Source organism: Oncorhynchus nerka, linkage group LG18 (genome assembly GCF_034236695.1).
Source record: "Oncorhynchus nerka isolate Pitt River linkage group LG18, Oner_Uvic_2.0, whole genome shotgun sequence".
Classification (NCBI taxonomy): Eukaryota; Metazoa; Chordata; class Actinopteri; order Salmoniformes; family Salmonidae; genus Oncorhynchus; species Oncorhynchus nerka.
Window position 1 is genome coordinate 22014349 of NC_088413.1, and position 18229 is coordinate 22032577.

Consider the following 18229-nt stretch of genomic DNA (forward strand, 5'->3'; position numbering starts at 1 on the left):
GGTGGACGCTTCAGAGGTGGGGGTAGGTGCGGTACTTTCCCAACGTTCCTCTTCTGACGACAAGATGCACCCTTGCGCGTTCCTTTCCCATCGGTTATCACCTGCGGAACGCAACTACGACATTGGCAACAGAGAGTTGTTGGCAGTGAAGTTAGCACTGGAGGAGTGGCGCCATTGGTTAGAGGGTTCGGGGTACCTTTTATAGTTTGGACCGATCACAAAAATTTGGAATATATCAGAACCGCCAAGCGACTCAACTCCAGGCAGGCGCGGTGGGCACTCTTTTCGGACGTTTTGACTTCTCTCTCTCGTACGCCCGGGTTCCAAGAATGTCAAACCCGATTCCCTTTCTCGCATTTTTGACCATTCCGAACGCCCATCCACTCCCGAGTGCATCCTACCCGGGACCCTAGTGGTCTCCACACTCACATGGGAGGTTGAATCGAGGGTCAAAACGGCCTTAGAAGGGGTAACGCCTCCGCCCGGTTGCCCGCCTAATCGGTTGTTTGTGCCGGAGGGGTGTCGGTCCGATGTTATTCGGTGGGGGCATTGCTCCAACGTAGCGTGTCATCCAGGAGTCAGTCGCACTAGCTTTTTGGTTAAGCAACGCTTTTGGTGGCCACTGATGGCTCGTGACATTCACAGTTTTGTCTTGGCTTGCTCGGTTTGTGCCACTGGGAAGACTTCTAATCGACCCCAGATGGGTTACTCCAACCGCTGTCGGTCCCTTCGAGACACTGGTCCCACATCGCGCTAGATTTTGTTACCGCCCTCCCGCCCTCCCAGGGCAAGACGGTTGTTTTGACCGTGGTGGACCGGTTCTCGAAGGCGGCTCATTTTATTCCCTTGCCTAAATTACCATCTGCCAAGGAGACAGCGGTAACTGTCGTGGATCACGTCTTTCGCTTACATGGTCTGCCGATGGACGTAGTTTCTGACAGGGGGCCCCAATTTGTGTCCAAGTTTTGGCAAGAGTTTTGTAGGTTACTGGGAGCGAGTGTCAGCCTGTCTTCAGGGTTTCATCCCCAGAGCAACGGTCAAGCGGAGAGGGCCAACCAAGATTTGGAGAGAGTGTTGCGATGTTTGGTTTCTAAGAATCCCTCTTCCTGGAGTCAACAACTCTCTATGGTTGAGTACGCTCACAATTCGTTGCCAGTGGCAGCCACGGGTCTCTCTCCGTTTGAGTGTAGTTTAGGTTACCAGCCACCTATCTTTCCCAGTACGGAGTCCGAGGTGTCTGTTCCCTCCGCTCACGCTTTCATCCAGAGGTGCCGTCACGCATGGAGCAGAGCCCGTGAGACTCTTCTCCGGGTGGGGGCGCGCACCAAGACTAAGGCCGATCGCCACCGGTCGAAGCCTCCGGTATACGTCGTTGGCCAAAGAGTGTGGCTTTCTACTAAGAACATTCCACTCCGATCCGTTTCGAACAAGCTTGCCCCCAAATTTATCGGCCCGTTCAAAGTCACCAGGATCATTAGTCCGGTGGCGGTCCGGCTCCAGCTTCCTCCGGCGTATAGGAGAATTCATCCTACCTTTCATGTGTCTAAAATAAAACCTGTGTTTCAGGCACGCATTAACCCACCGGTCCCGGTTCCCCTGCCGCCACGACTTGTTGATGGGGAACCCACCTTTTCTGTCAATCGTATTTTGGACTCTAGAAGGAGGGGACGCGGATTCCAGTACCTGGTGGACTGGGAGGGTTACGGCCCGGAGGAGAGAAGTTGGGTACCTGCTAGGGACATTCTGGATCACTCCCTTATCGATGATTTCAATCGACAGGTAAATTTGCCTGGGAACGCCAAGAGGCGTTCCTAGGGGGGGGGGTATTGTCACGGTTCATGAATCCACTGCTTCCTTTTCTCTCTCTCTCTCTCTCTCTCTCTCCCGTGTTTGTGTGGGTGTGGTTCCCAATCTCGGCCTGATTGTCTGCGCCAGCTGGAATCACTTATCTTCCCTTTATATGTTCTGTAACCAGTGTTTCTTGTTGTCAGATCGTTGTTACTTCCCTGAGGTTGTGTCGTGTGTCCGTACTCATCTCTCGCCGCCCTTGTGTGGATTATCTGCTGTGCTCCTTCCTACCCATCCGGACACTCTCCCCTGGGTTTCTCAGCACGCTCACATAGGAGGATGCGCCCTAGTCCCTGGGTCGGATTCCGTCTGAGTACAGTCTGTCTGTCCTGTTGCTGCTGTAACCTGTATTCATTAAACCATCGTTGCTTGCATCTTGCATCCGCCTCTGTATTGTTACAGGTACATGACTTGTGACTGCAGGTGTGGCGGTAATATGGTCACTGCATTAGCCCCAGCAAGGACTGACCATTGTGGAAGCAAAACGGTACATGACTTGTGACTGCAGGTGTGGCGGTAATATGGTCACTGCATTAGCCCCAGCAAGGACTGACCATTGTGGAAGCAAAACGGTACATGACTTGTGACTGCAGGTGTGGCGGTAATATGGTCACTGCATTAGCCCCAGCAAGGACTGACCATTGTGGAAGCAAAACGGTACATGACTTGTGACTGCAGGTGTGGCGGTAATATGGTCACTGCATTAGCCCCAGCAAGGACTGACCATTGTGGGAGCAAAACGGTACATGACTTGTGACTGCAGGTGTGGCGGTAATATGGTCACTGCATTAGCCCCAGCAAGGACTGACCATTGTGGGAGCAAAACGGTACATGACTTGTGACTGCAGGTGTGGCGGTAATATGGTCACTGCATTAGCCCCAGCAAGGACTGACCATTGTGGAAGCAAAACGGTACATGACTTGTGACTGCAGGTGTGGCGGTAATATGGTCACTGCATTAGCCCCAGCAAGGACTGACCATTGTGGGAGCAAAACGGTACATGACTTGTGACTGCAGGTGTGGCGGTAATATGGTCACTGCATTAGCCCCAGCAAGGACTGACCATTGTGGGAGCAAAACGGTACATGACTTGTGACTGCAGGTGTGGCGGTAATATGGTCACTGCATTAGCCCCAGCAAGGACTGACCATTGTGGGAGCAAAACGGTACATGACTTGTGACTGCAGGTGTGGCGGTAATATGGTCACTGCATTAGCCCCAGCAAGGACTGACCATTGTGGAAGCAAAACGGTACATGACTTGTGACTGCAGGTGTGGCGGTAATATGGTCACTGCATTAGCCCCAGCAAGGACTGACCATCCAGAAGATCAAATTGTTGTTTTAACCATGTTGAGGCTATACAGTGTTACAATGGAGTAAAAATGCATATGTTTTGCAGATTGCCCCTTTAATGATTGTAACATGTGTACTGATACAGTAACTTCCCCTTTAATGACTGTAACATGTTATACTGATACAGTAACTTCCCCTTTAATGACTGTAACATGTTATACCGATACAGTAACTTCCCCTTTAATGACTGTAACATGTTATACTGATACAGTAACTTCCTCTTTAATGATTGTAACATGTTATACTGATACAGTAACTTCCTCTTTAATGACTGTAACATGTTATACTGATACAGTAACTTCCTATTTAATGATTGTAACATGTTATACTGATATAGTAACTTCCTCTTTAATGACTGTAACATGTTATACTGATACAGTAACTTCCTCTTTAATGACTGTAACATGTTATACTGATACAGTAACTTCCTCTTTAATGAGGTTCTTCCGTATACAGTAACTTCCTCTTTAATGATTGTAACATGTTATACTGATACAGTAACTTCCTCTTTAATGATTGTAACATGTTATACTGATACAGTAACGTCCTCTTTAATGATTATAACATGTTATACTGATACAGTAACTTCCTCTTTAATGATTCTAACATTGTCACGCCCTGACATTAGAGAGCCTTTTATTCTCTAATTTGGTTAGGTCGGGTGTGACTAGGGTGGGTATTCTAGTTTTTCTATTACTATGTTGGCCTGGTATGGTTCCCAATCAGAGGCAGCTGTCTATCATTGTCTCTGATTGGGGATCATATTTAGGCAGCCTTTTCCCACTGGGTTTTGGTGGGATCTTGTTTTTGGTTAGTTGCCTGTGAGCACTCCATAGCTTCACGTTTCGTTCGTGCTTTATCGTTTTTTTTGTGCCGGTTCACTAAATAAATATGTTGAACCCATACCACGCTGCACTTTGGTCCGACAATGGTCAGACAATCCTTACAACAACATTCGTGTTATACTGATACAGTAACTTCCCCTTTAATGATTGTAACATGGTATACTGATACAGTAGCTTCCCCTTTAATGACTGTAACATGTTCTACTGATACAGTAACTTCCTCTTTGATGATTGTAACATGTTATACTGATACAGTAACTTCCTCTTTAATGATTGTAACATGTTATATTGATACAGTAAATTCCCCTTTAATGACTGTAACATGTTATACTGATACAGTAACTTCCTCTTTAATGATTGTAACATGTTATACTGATACAGTAACTTCCTCTTTAATGATTCTAACATGTTATACTGATACAGTAACTTCCTCTAAAGCAGCTGTGAGAAACAGTCCTCTTGTTGCTGATTATGTCATACCCTCAAGTGTGTGTGTGTGTGTGAGTTTGTGTGTGTGTGGGGGGGGGGTATGTGTGTGTGTATGTGCATGCTTGCTATGATGTGTAAGTGTATGCATGTGTGTGTATGCGTGTTTATGCATGTGTCTGTGTGTATGGGTACGTGTGTGTTCTCACATCAGTGTGTATCTCCTCAGGACCTGAGGATTCAGGGAGAAGACTCTACAGGATGGTTGCTGTGAGAGCTTTGGGATTTTGTGTGTTCTACAAGTCACTCTCAACATCTCCCTGAGGCTGTCTTTCTGTGAGAGAGTCTGTATCCCAAATTATACTCTACTAGTGCACTACTGTTGGCCAGGGTCCATAGGGTTCTGATCAAAAGGATGCCATTTTGGACCCTATTCCATTTGTAGTGCATTATTTTTGACCAGAGCCGTTATCCCCTTTGTAGTGCACTACTTTTGACCAAGGCACAAAGGACTAGTGCACTATATAACAAATAGGGTGCCATTTAGGACCCATTCCCAGAACATCTCTTTTCTTTCTTTCAGCCTGCTCTGATAAAGAGAGAGACCAGATAAAGGCCTGTAATAACACCACTGGCCTGGCACATGTCAGAGACCATCCAAACACCAGTAGTGGTATCATTGGCCTGGGTACAGAGAGAGACCAGTGCTGGAAGAACAGAAACCAGCTAGAGAGGGAGAGAGACCAGTTACAGAGTGTGAGAGACCAGTTACAGAGTGAGAGAGACCAGTTACAGGATGAGAGAGACCAGTTACAGAGTGAGAGAGACCAGTTACAGAGTGAGAGAGACCAGTTACAGAGTGAGAGAGACCAGTTAGAGAAAACAAACCAAAACCAGTTACAGGAGTGTTACAATGCCCTGACTAAAGACAGGGACATGTTGAGAGACAGGGTCAGTCTTCTGATCAATGAGAAGGTGACGCTGGAGAAGGGGCTCTCTGGTTGTGGTAAGTTGCCAAGTCAGTCACCAGGACTGTACCTATACTGAACAAAAATATAAATGCAACATTCAACAATTTCATTGATTTTACTGACTTTGTTCATATCGGGAAATCAGTCAATTAAAATAAATGCATTAGGCCCTAATTTAAGGATTTCACATGACTGGAATACAGATGTGCTTTTAAAAAAAAAAGGGCCTCACAATGGGCCTCAGGATCTCATCACTGTATTTTTGTGCATTCAAATTGCCATTGATAAAATCCAATTGTGTTTGTTGTCCGTAGCTTATGTCTGCCCATACCATAACCCCACCACCACGGGGCACTCTGTTCACAACGTTGACATCAGCAAACCGCTCGTCCACACAACGCCATAAATGTGGTTTGCGGTTGTGAGGATGGTTGGACGTACTGCCAAATTCTCTAAAACAACGTTGTAGGCGGCTTATGGTAGAGAAATGAACATTAAATGATCTAGCAACGGCTCTGGTGGAAATTCCTGCAGTTAGCATGCCAATTGCACATTCCCTCAAAACTTGAGACATATGTGGCATTGTGTTGTGACAAAACTGCACATTTTAGAGCAACCTTTTATTGTCCCCAGCACAAGGTGCACCTGTGTAATGATCATGCTGTTTAATCAGCTTCTTGATATGCCACATCTATCAGGTCGATGGATTATCTTGGCAAAGGAGAAACGCTCACTAACAGGGATGTAAACACATGTATGCACAACATTTGAGAGAAATAAGCTTGTTGTGCGTGTGGAACATTTCTGGGATCTTTTATTTGAGCTCATGAAACATGGGACCAACACCTTACAGGTTGAGTTTCTATTTTTGTTCAGTGTCGATTCTATACCCTTCCTTCTCCTGAAGTGTGCAAATCTAGTGTGCAACCAATAGTTCAATTACAGTGTTAACATTTTTTAAAGGAACGTTGCAAGATTCTGGCAACTAAGCCGTTTTTCTACTTAGGGTCAGATGAACTCTGGATGCTATTTTTATGTCTCTGCGTGCAGTATGGAGGAAGCTAGAGGTAGTTTGCCTTGCACGGCAACACACGCGGGCACGGCAACACACGCGCAACACACGCAAGCACGGCAACACACGCGGGCACGGCAACACACGCAGGCGCGGCAACACACGCGCAACACACGCAAGCACGGCAACACACGCGGACACGGCAACACACGCAGGCGCAGCAACACACGCGGACACGGCAACACACGCAGGCACGGCAACACACGCAGGCGCGGCAACACACGCGGACACGGCAACACACGCAGGCGCGGCAACACACGCGGACACGGCAACACACGCGGACACGGCAACCATACAGCCTTTAGAAACTGAAACAGGTTTGCTGTATTTAAGTGTTATTTCCTTCTCTGTTTGTCTTCTCAAACTGAGAAAATGTGTCCTGAAGGATGGAAGTAGTTTGGCTCCAGCAGCTGTTACTACCTCTCGGCTGAGAAGAAACCCTGGGAGTACGCTGAACAGGACGGTCTGGGGAGAGGAGCACACCTGGTGATCATAAATAGTAGAGAGGAACAGGTGTGTGTGAGAGAGAGAGAGAGAGAGAGAGAGAGAGAGAGAGAGAGAGAGAGATGAAGAGAGAGATGAATCAGGTAAATAAATACTCACATGCAATTGACAACATCATTATCGTTCACCTAACAGAAATTCCTCATTGCATTAAGAACAATTTCCTGGATGGGTCTGAATTGAAAGAGTGACAAAGGGGACCTGGAAATGGGTGGACGGTACACCACTGACCACATGGTGAGAGATAATAATCTGTCCATAAGACTGTAACCATTTTAAATAGAATAACATCTGCATTGGTATGACTTAGAATTATGTTAACCGGTGTCTGTCTGGTTCTCTGTGTTGTTAACCCTCTAGGTACTGGGCGGAGAAACAGCCTGATAATTCAGGTCCTAATGGGGAGGAGGACTGTGCTGAGATGAATTATAGGTATTGTGACCATGTATATACATGGAATGATGTAGGATGTACCGAGGAACGTAATTGGATTTGTGAAAGAGTGATTTAACAAACAATAGCTCGTTATGTACAGTTGCATTGCATGTAGTCTGTACACAAATATCTCTCTCCCCCAATGGGTTTTTATTGGCATGGGAAACGTCTTTATATTGTCAAAGCCAGAAACAACATCATTAAAAAACTAAGTTTACAAGGGAGGAGGAGTGGTAGGATTAGGGGAAAATAATAAAGGAAAATGTATACAAAAATATATACAGTGGGGAGAACAAGTATTTGATACACTGTCGATTTTGCAGGTTTTCCGACTTACAAAGCATGTAGAGGTCTGTAATTTTTATCATAGGTACACTTCAAATGTGAGAGACGGAATCTAAAACAAAAATTCAGAAAATCACATTGTATGATTTTTAAGTAATTAATTAGCATTTTATTGCATCGTCATGACACTACTATACAAGTAATTACATATCTTTTTTTGAAGCATGCATGTTTGACTCTGAAGCCCTGTTTATATCTGCTGCTAACATGCGTCCTGTGTCCAGATCATGTCCACATTCTGATTGTGCCCACATTTTCAGACAGGTGTAGACGATTCAAAGACTCATTGTGAACTGATTTAGGACAACGGACAAGATCAAGACGAGGGACGCATATCAGTGGCAGTTATAAAAGGGGCTTGAGAGAGAGAGAGAGAGAGAGAGAGAGAGAGAGAGAGAGAGAGAAGGTTGACAGCACTGTCACCAGTGTAACTGTATGTATCATAATTGCAGCTATTGATTATAATAAACATATTAATGATGAAGCTATTGATTATAATAAACATATTAATGATGAAGGTATTGATTATAATAAACATATTAATGATGAAGCTATTGATTATAATAAACATATTAACGATGAAGGTATTGATTATAATAAACATATTAACGATGAAGCTATTGATTATAATAAACATATTAATGATGAAGGTATTGATTATAATAAACATATTAATGATGAAGGTATTGATTATAATAAACATATTAATGATGAAGGTATTGATTATAATAAACATATTAATGATGAAGCTATTGATTATAATAAACATATTAATGATGAAGGTATTGATTATAATAAACATATTAATGATGAAGGTATTGATTATAATAAACATATTAATGATGAAGGTATTGATTATAATAAACATATTAATGATGAAGGTATTGATTATAATAAACATATTAATGATGAAGGTATTGATTATAATAAACATATTAATGATGAAGGTATTGATTATAATAAACATATTAATGATGAAGGTATTGATTATAATAAACATATTAATGATGAAGGTATTGATTATAATAAACATATTAATGATGAAGGTATTGATTATAATAAACATATTAATGATGAAGCTATTGATTATAATAAACATATTAATGATGAAGGTATTGATTATAATAAACATATTAATGATGAAGGTATTGATTATAATAAACATATTAATGATGAAGCTATTGATTATAATAAACATTAATGATGAAGGTATTGATTATAATAAACATATTAATGATGAAGGTATTGATTATAATAAACATATTAATGATGAAGGTATTGATTATAATAAACATATTAATGATGAAGCTATTGATTATAATAGGTTTCCTAAAGCTTAACGCTTATTGATGGTGATATTTGTTCATTTGATGCTATTGTCTGTTGACCAGTCTCAGCCCCTTTTTCAGAAACGTGACATCATGACTATCTCATTGGTTCATTCTGTATTCCCTGTGTGTAGCAAATATACAGACTAATGACATGGTGATTTCTAATCCATCTCTCGGTGTAACACATGCTACAACTGTACTCTGACGTTGTTGACCTGGTTCTTTCCTATCTCAACCAGTGCTTTTTCAGATGCTTCATTGCATATTAGGTTGAATATCTATTCACTCGTCATGCCATTCTGTTACCTACAGGTCCTGGTTTTGACCATATTGGACTTGGTCGTCTACAAGGCTTATTAGAAATAAGCATGGCATTTGTCTTTGGTGCCATCTTGTGGGAGTTTTGATAATAACAACTGCTGAACAAAAACAGATATTTCCCCAGGCAACAGAGACTTCTCTTGGTGGAGGTGGTGCAGGTTCACGTATACATATGCCCATATGTATCAAGATTTAGGATCAGGTCCCCTCTGTCCATGTAATCTTATTTGTGGCGATCTAAATCGTAAACCTGATCCTAAATCTATATTCCTACTCTAAGACGCTTGATCTCTTCTTCAAATGTATCTCAGAGTAGATTCAACTGAAATTCAACTGAAATGGTGATGTTCTGAACGACCAGTTGAAAAACGGGGAGGGGTTGGGGAACGCTGCCCTTTAAATATGCCCACTCTCCAGGGTGCATACTCAGAGCCTGCGCTGACCAGCTGGCAAGGGCCTTCACTGACACTTTAAACCTCTCCCTGACCCAGTCTGTAATACCTACATGTTTCAAGTAGACCACCATAGTCCCTGTGACCAAGAACACCATGTTAAACTGTCTACAGCTGCACCATCGAGAGCACTACAGATGGTAGTGCATATGGCCCAGTACATCACTGGGGCCAAGCTTCCTGCCATCCAGGACCTATATAATAGGCGGTGTTAGATGAAAGCCCCCAAAAATTGTCAGAGACTCCAGTCACCCAAGTCATAGACTGTTTTCTCTGCTACCACACAGCAAGCATTACCAGAGTGCAAAGTCTAGGACAAAAAGACTTCTCAACATTTTTGCCCCCAAGCCATAAGACTCCTGAACTGGTAATCAAATGGCTACTCTGACTATTTGCTTTGTGGAATCCAGGAATCCAGGTCTCAATTGTCTCAAGAATAAACGTCCTTCTTTAGCCTGTTGCCACCCTTTCATCAATACTGATTGAAGTGGATTTAACAAGTGACATCAATAAGGGATCATAGCTTTCACCTGGATTCTCCTGGTCAGTTTATGTCATAGAAAGAGCAGGTGTTCATCATGTTTTGTACACTCAGTATAAATTGCAGTAGTTTGTTTTGTTGCCATGGCCACCGTAATCTAGTGCAGAAATGAAACCAAAACAAAAATAGAAGAATCTAAAGACAATTGTGATGTGTGGTACAATCCCTGGTCAAGGAGAAAGATGCACACAATCCCTGGTCAAGGAGAAAGATACACACAATCCCTGGTCAAGGAGAAAGATACACACAATCCCTGGTCAAGGAGAAAGATACACACAATCCCTGGTCAAGGAGCAAGATACACACAATCCCTGGTCAAGGAGAAAGATACACACAATCCCTGGTCAAGGAGAAAGATACACACAATCCCTGGTCAAGGAGAAAGATACACACAATCCCTGGTCAAGGAGAAAGATACACACAATCCCTGGTCAAGGAGAAAGATACACACAATCCCTGGTCAAGGAGAAAGATACACACAATCCCTGGTCAAGGAGAAAGATACACACAATCTCTGGTCAAGGAGAAAGATACACACAATCCCTGGTCAAGGAGAAAGATACACACAATCCCTGGTCAAGGAGCAAGATACACACAATCCCTGGTCAAGGAGAAAGATACACACAATCCCTGGTCAAGGAGAAAGATACACACAATCCCTGGTCAAGGAGAAAGATACACACAATCCCTGGTCAAGGAGAAAGATACACACAATCCCTGGTCAAGGAGAAAAATACACACAATCCCTGGTCAAGGAGAAAGATACACACAATCCCTGGTCAAGGAGAAAGATACACACAATTCTTTCAAAAATATATCTCTACTTATTCTGCCAACAAACAAAATGTTTTCAGTTAAATGTTGGGCTTCACTTAAAAGCCACAACACTATATATAGATGTATGGGCTTCCAGTTGGTTCAACAATAGAATCATTACTGTATTGGTCCTTTATCAAAGAGACATTCAGGAGGATTCCAACAAAGTTAAAATAACCCTGACAGAAACTATAGGAAAGCACCCTTCATACAGTAGATGCCAACCGAGTAGGTCTGGCCGTGTGAAAACAACCCTCCCTGCATACAACTCATACAGTAGATGCCAACCGAGTAGGTCCGGCCGTGTGAAAACAACCCCGTCCCTGCATACAACTCATACAGTAGATGCCAACCGAGTAGGTCCGGCCGTGTGAAAACAACCCCGTCCCTGCATACAACTCATACAGTAGATGCCAACCGAGTAGGTCCGGCCGTGTGAAAACAACCCCGTCCCTGCATACAACTCATACAGTAGATGCCAACCGAGTAGGTCCGGCTGTGTGAAAACAACCCCGTCCCTGCATACAACTCATACAGTAGATGCCAACCGAGTAGGTCTGGCTGTGTGAAAACAACCCCGTCCCTGCATACAACTCATACAGTAGATGCCAACCGAGTAGGTCTGGCTGTGTGAAAACAACCCCGTCCCTGCATACAACTCATACAGTAGATGCCAACCGAGTAGGTCCGGCTGTGTGAAAACAACCCCGTCCCTGCATACAACTCATACAGTAGATGCCAACCGAGTAGGTCTGGCTGTGTGAAAACAACCCCGTCCCTGCATACAACTCATACAGTAGATGCCAACCGAGTAGGTCTGGCTGTGTGAAAACAACCCTCCCTGCATACAACTCATACAGTAGATGCCAACCGAGTAGGTCCGGCCGTGTGAAAACAACCCCGTCCCTGCATACAACTCATACAGTAGATGCCAACCGAGTAGGTCTGGCTGTGTGAAAACAACCCCGTCCCTGCATACAACTCATACAGTAGATGCCAACCGAGTAGGTCCGGCTGTGTGAAAACAACCCCGTCCCTGCATACAACTCATACAGTAGATGCCAACCGAGTAGGTTCGGCTGTGTGAAAACAACCCCGTCCCTGCATACAACTCATACAGTAGATGCCAACCGAGTAGGTCCGGCTGTGTGAAAACAACCCCGTCCCTGCATACAACTCATACAGTAGATGCCAACCGAGTAGGTCCGGCTGTGTGAAAACAACCCTCCCTGCATACAACTCATACAGTAGATGCCAACCGAGTAGGTCCGGCTGTGTGAAAACAACCCTCCCTGCATACAACTCATACAGTAGATGCCAACCGAGTAGGTCCGGCTGTGTGAAAACAACCCTCCCTGCATACAACTCATACAGTAGATGCCAACCGAGTAGGTCCGGCTGTGTGAAAACAACCCTCCCTGCATACAACTCATACAGTAGATGCCAACCGAGTAGGTCTGGCCGTGTGAAAACAACCCCGTCCCTGCATACAACTCATACAGTAGATGCCAACCGAGTAGGTCTGGCTGTGTGAAAACAACCCCGTCCCTGCATACAACTCATACAGTAGATGCCAACCGAGTAGGTCCGGCTGTGTGAAAACAACCCCGTCCCTGCATACAACTCATACAGTAGATGACAACCGAGTAGGTCCGGCTGTGTGAAAACAACCCCGTCCCTGCATACAACTCATACAGTAGATGCCAACCGAGTAGGTCCGGCTGTGTGAAAACAACCCCGTCCCTGCATACAACTCATACAGTATATGACAACCGAGTAGGTCCGGCTGTGTGAAAACAACCCCGTCCCTGCATACAACTCATACAGTAGATGCCAACCGAGTAGGTCCGGCTGTGTGAAAACAACCCCGTCCCTGCATACAACTCATACAGTAGATGCCAACCGAGTAGGTCCGGCTGTGTGAAAACAACCCCGTCCCTGCATACAACTCATACAGTAGATGCCAACCGAGTAGGTCCGGCTGTGTGAAAACAACCCCGTCCCTGCATACAACTCATACAGTAGATGCCAACCGAGTAGGTTCAGCTGTGTGAAAACAACCCTCCCTGCATACAACTCATACAGTAGATGCCAACCGAGTAGGTCCGGCTGTGTGAAAACAACCCTCCCTGCATACAACTCATACAGTAGATGCCAACCGAGTAGGTCCGGCCGTGTGAAAACAACCCTCCCTGCATACAACTCATACAGTAGATGCCAACCGAGTAGGTCCGGCCGTGTGAAAACAACCCTCCCTGCATACAACTCATACAGTAGATGCCAACCGAGTAGGTCCGGCCGTGTGAAAACAACCCTCCCTGCATACAACTCATACAGTAGATGCCAACCGAGTAGGTCCGGCTGTGTGAAAACAACCCCGTCCCTGCATACAACTCATACAGTAGATGCCAACCGAGTAGGTCCGGCCGTGTGAAAACAACCCCGTCCAGGCATACAACTCATACAGTAGATGCCAACCGAGTAGGTCTGGCTGTGTGAAAACAACCCTCCCTGCATACAACTCATACAGTAGATGCCAACCTAGTAGGTCTGGCCGTGTGAAAACAACCCCGTCCCTGCATACAACTCATACAGTAGATGCCAACCGAGTAGGTCCGGCCGTGTGAAAACAACCCCGTCCCTGCATACAACTCATACAGTAGATGCCAACCGAGTAGGTCCGGCTGTGTGAAAACAACCCCGTCCCTGCATACAACTCATACAGTAGATGCCAACCGAGTAGGTCCGGCTGTGTGAAAACAACCCCGTCCCTGCATACAACTCATACAGTAGATGCCAACCGAGTAGGTCCGGCTGTGTGAAAACAACCCCGTCCCTGCATACAACTCATACAGTAGATGCCAACCGAGTAGGTTCGGCTGTGTGAAAACAACCCTCCCTGCATACAACTCATACAGTAGATGCCAACCGAGTAGGTCCGGCCGTGTGAAAACAACCCTCCCTGCATACAACTCATACAGTAGATGCCAACCGAGTAGGTCCGGCCGTGTGAAAACAACCCTCCCTGCATACAACTCATACAGTAGATGCCAACCGAGTAGGTCCGGCCGTGTGAAAACAACCCTCCCTGCATACAACTCATACAGTAGATGCCAACCGAGTAGGTCCGGCTGTGTGAAAACAACCCCGTCCCTGCATACAACTCATACAGTAGATGCCAACCGAGTAGGTCCGGCTGTGTGAAAACAACCCCGTCCCTGCATACAACTCATACAGTAGATGCAAACCGAGTAGGTCCGGCTGTGTGAAAACAACCCCGTCCCTGCATACAACTCATACAGTAGATGCCAACCGAGTAGGTTCGGCCGTGTGAAAACAACCCTCCCTGCATACAACTCATACAGTAGATGCCAACCGAGTAGGTCCGGCCGTGTGAAAACAACCCTCCCTGCATACAACTCATACAGTAGATGCCAACCGAGTAGGTCCGGCCGTGTGAAAACAACCCTCCCTGCATACAACTCATACAGTAGATGCCAACCGAGTAGGTCCGGCCGTGTGAAAACAACCCTCCCTGCATACAACTCATACAGTAGATGCCAACCGAGTAGGTCCGGCTGTGTGAAAACAACCCCGTCCCTGCATACAACTCATACAGTAGATGCCAACCGAGTAGGTCCGGCTGTGTGAAAACAACCCCGTCCCTGCATACAACTCATACAGTAGATGCCAACCGAGTAGGTCCGGCTGTGTGAAAACAACCCCGTCCCTGCATACAACTCATACAGTAGATGCCAACCGAGTAGGTCCGGCCGTGTGAAAACAACCCCGTCCAGGCATACAACTCATACAGTAGATGCCAACCGAGTAGGTCCGGCCGTGTGAAAACAACCCCGTCCCTGCATACAACTCATACAGTAGATGCCAACCGAGTAGGTCCGGCTGTGTGAAAACAACCCCGTCCCTGCATACAACTCATACAGTAGATGCCAACCGAGTAGGTCCGGCTGTGTGAAAACAACCCCGTCCCTGCATACAACTCATACAGTAGATGCCAACCGAGTAGGTCCGGCTGTGTGAAAACAACCCCGTCCCTGCATACAACTCATACAATAGATGCCAACCGAGTAGGTTCGGCTGTGTGAAAACAACCCTCCCTGCATACAACTCATACAGTAGATGCCAACCGAGTAGGTCCGGCCGTGTGAAAACAACCCTCCCTGCATACAACTCATACAGTAGATGCCAACCGAGTAGGTCCGGCCGTGTGAAAACAACCCTCCCTGCATACAACTCATACAGTAGATGCCAACCGAGTAGGTCCGGCCGTGTGAAAACAACCCTCCCTGCATACAACTCATACAGTAGATGCCAACCGAGTAGGTCCGGCTGTGTGAAAACAACCCCGTCCCTGCATACAACTCATACAGTAGATGCCAACCGAGTAGGTCCGGCTGTGTGAAAACAACCCCGTCCCTGCATACAACTCATACAGTAGATGCAAACCGAGTAGGTCCGGCTGTGTGAAAACAACCCCGTCCCTGCATACAACTCATACAGTAGATGCCAACCGAGTAGGTTCGGCCGTGTGAAAACAACCCTCCCTGCATACAACTCATACAGTAGATGCCAACCGAGTAGGTCCGGCCGTGTGAAAACAACCCTCCCTGCATACAACTCATACAGTAGATGCCAACCGAGTAGGTCCGGCCGTGTGAAAACAACCCTCCCTGCATACAACTCATACAGTAGATGCCAACCGAGTAGGTCCGGCCGTGTGAAAACAACCCTCCCTGCATACAACTCATACAGTAGATGCCAACCGAGTAGGTCCGGCTGTGTGAAAACAACCCCGTCCCTGCATACAACTCATACAGTAGATGCCAACCGAGTAGGTCCGGCTGTGTGAAAACAACCCCGTCCCTGCATACAACTCATACAGTAGATGCCAACCGAGTAGGTCCGGCCGTGTGAAAACAACCCCGTCCAGGCATACAACTCATACAGTAGATGCCAACCGAGTAGGTCCGGCTGTGTGAAAACAACCCTCCCTGCATACAACTCATACAGTAGATGCCAACCGAGTAGGTCCGGCCGTGTGAAAACAACCCTCCCTGCATACAACTCATACAGTAGATGCCAACCGAGTAGGTCCGGCCGTGTGAAAACAACCCTCCCTGCATACAACTCATACAGTAGATGCCAACCGAGTAGGTCCGGCCGTGTGAAAACAACCCTCCCTGCATACAACTCATACAGTAGATGCCAACCGAGTAGGTCCGGCTGTGTGAAAACAACCCCGTCCCTGCATACAACTCATAGAGTAGATGCCAACCGAGTAGGTCCGGCTGTGTGAAAACAACCCCGTCCCTGCATACAACTCATACAGTAGATGCCAACCGAGTAGGTCCGGCCGTGTGAAAACAACCCCGTCCAGGCATACAACTCATACAGTAGATGCCAACCGAGTAGGTCTGGCTGTGTGAAAACAACCCTCCCTGCATACAACTCATACAGTAGATGCCAACCGAGTAGGTCCGGCCGTGTGAAAACAACCCTCCCTGCATACAACTCATACAGTAGATGCCAACCGAGTAGGTCCGGCTGTGTGAAAACAACCCCGTCCCTGCATACAACTCATACAGTAGATGCCAACCGAGTAGGTCCGGCTGTGTGAAAACAACCCCGTCCCTGCATACAACTCATACAGTAGATGCCAACCGAGTAGGTCCGGCCGTGTGAAAACAACCCCGTCCAGGCATACAACTCATACAGTAGATGCCAACCGAGTAGGTCCGGCCGTGTGAAAACAACCCCGTCCCTGCATACAACTCATACAGTAGATGCCAACCGAGTAGGTCCGGCTGTGTGAAAACAACCCCGTCCCTGCATACAACTCATACAGTAGATGCCAACCGAGTAGGTCCGGCTGTGTGAAAACAACCCCGTCCCTGCATACAACTCATACAGTAGATGCCAACCGAGTAGGTTCGGCCGTGTGAAAACAACCCTCCCTGCATACAACTCATACAGTAGATGCCAACCGAGTAGGTCCGGCCGTGTGAAAACAACCCTCCCTGCATACAACTCATACAGTAGATGCCAACCGAGTAGGTCCGGCCGTGTGAAAACAACCCTCCCTGCATACAACTCATACAGTAGATGCCAACCGAGTAGGTCCGGCCGTGTGAAAACAACCCTCCCTGCATACAACTCATACAGTAGATGCCAACCGAGTAGGTCCGGCTGTGTGAAAACAACCCTCCCTGCATACAACTCATACAGTAGATGCCAACCGAGTAGGTCCGGCTGTGTGAAAACAACCCTCCCTGCATACAACTCATACAGTAGATGCCAACCGAGTAGGTCCGGCCGTGTGAAAACAACCCTCCCTGCATACAACTCATACAGTAGATGCCAACCGAGTAGGTCCGGCCGTGTGAAAACAACCCTCCCTGCATACAACTCATACAGTAGATGCCAACCGAGTAGGTCCGGCTGTGTGAAAACAACCCCGTCCCTGCATACAACTCATACAGTAGATGCCAACCGAGTAGGTCCGGCTGTGTGAAAACAACCCCGTCCCTGCATACAACTCATACAGTAGATGCCAACCGAGTAGGTCCGGCCGTGTGAAAACAACCGCGTCCAGGCATACAACTCATACAGTAGATGCCAACCGAGTAGGTCCGGCCGTGTGAAAACAACCCTCACTGCATACAACTCATACAGTAGATGCCAACCGAGTAGGTCCGGCCGTGTGAAAACAACCCTCCCTGCATACAACTCATACAGTAGATGCCAACCGAGTAGGTCCGGCCGTGTGAAAACAACCCTCCCTGCATACAACTCATACAGTAGATGCCAACCGAGTAGGTCCGGCCGTGTGAAAACAACCCTCCCTGCATACAACTCATACAGTAGATGCCAACCGAGTAGGTCCGGCCGTGTGAAAACAACCCTCCCTGCATACAACTCATACAGTAGATGCCAACCGAGTAGGTCC

General features: G+C 46.3%; 1 pseudogene; it reads left to right on the forward strand.

The window, feature by feature from the left end:
• Nucleotides 1-2849: 2849 nt before the first annotated feature.
• On the forward strand, nucleotides 2850-8071 carry LOC135561604 (C-type lectin domain family 4 member F-like; annotated as a pseudogene).
• Nucleotides 8072-18229: the final 10158 nt, after the last annotated feature.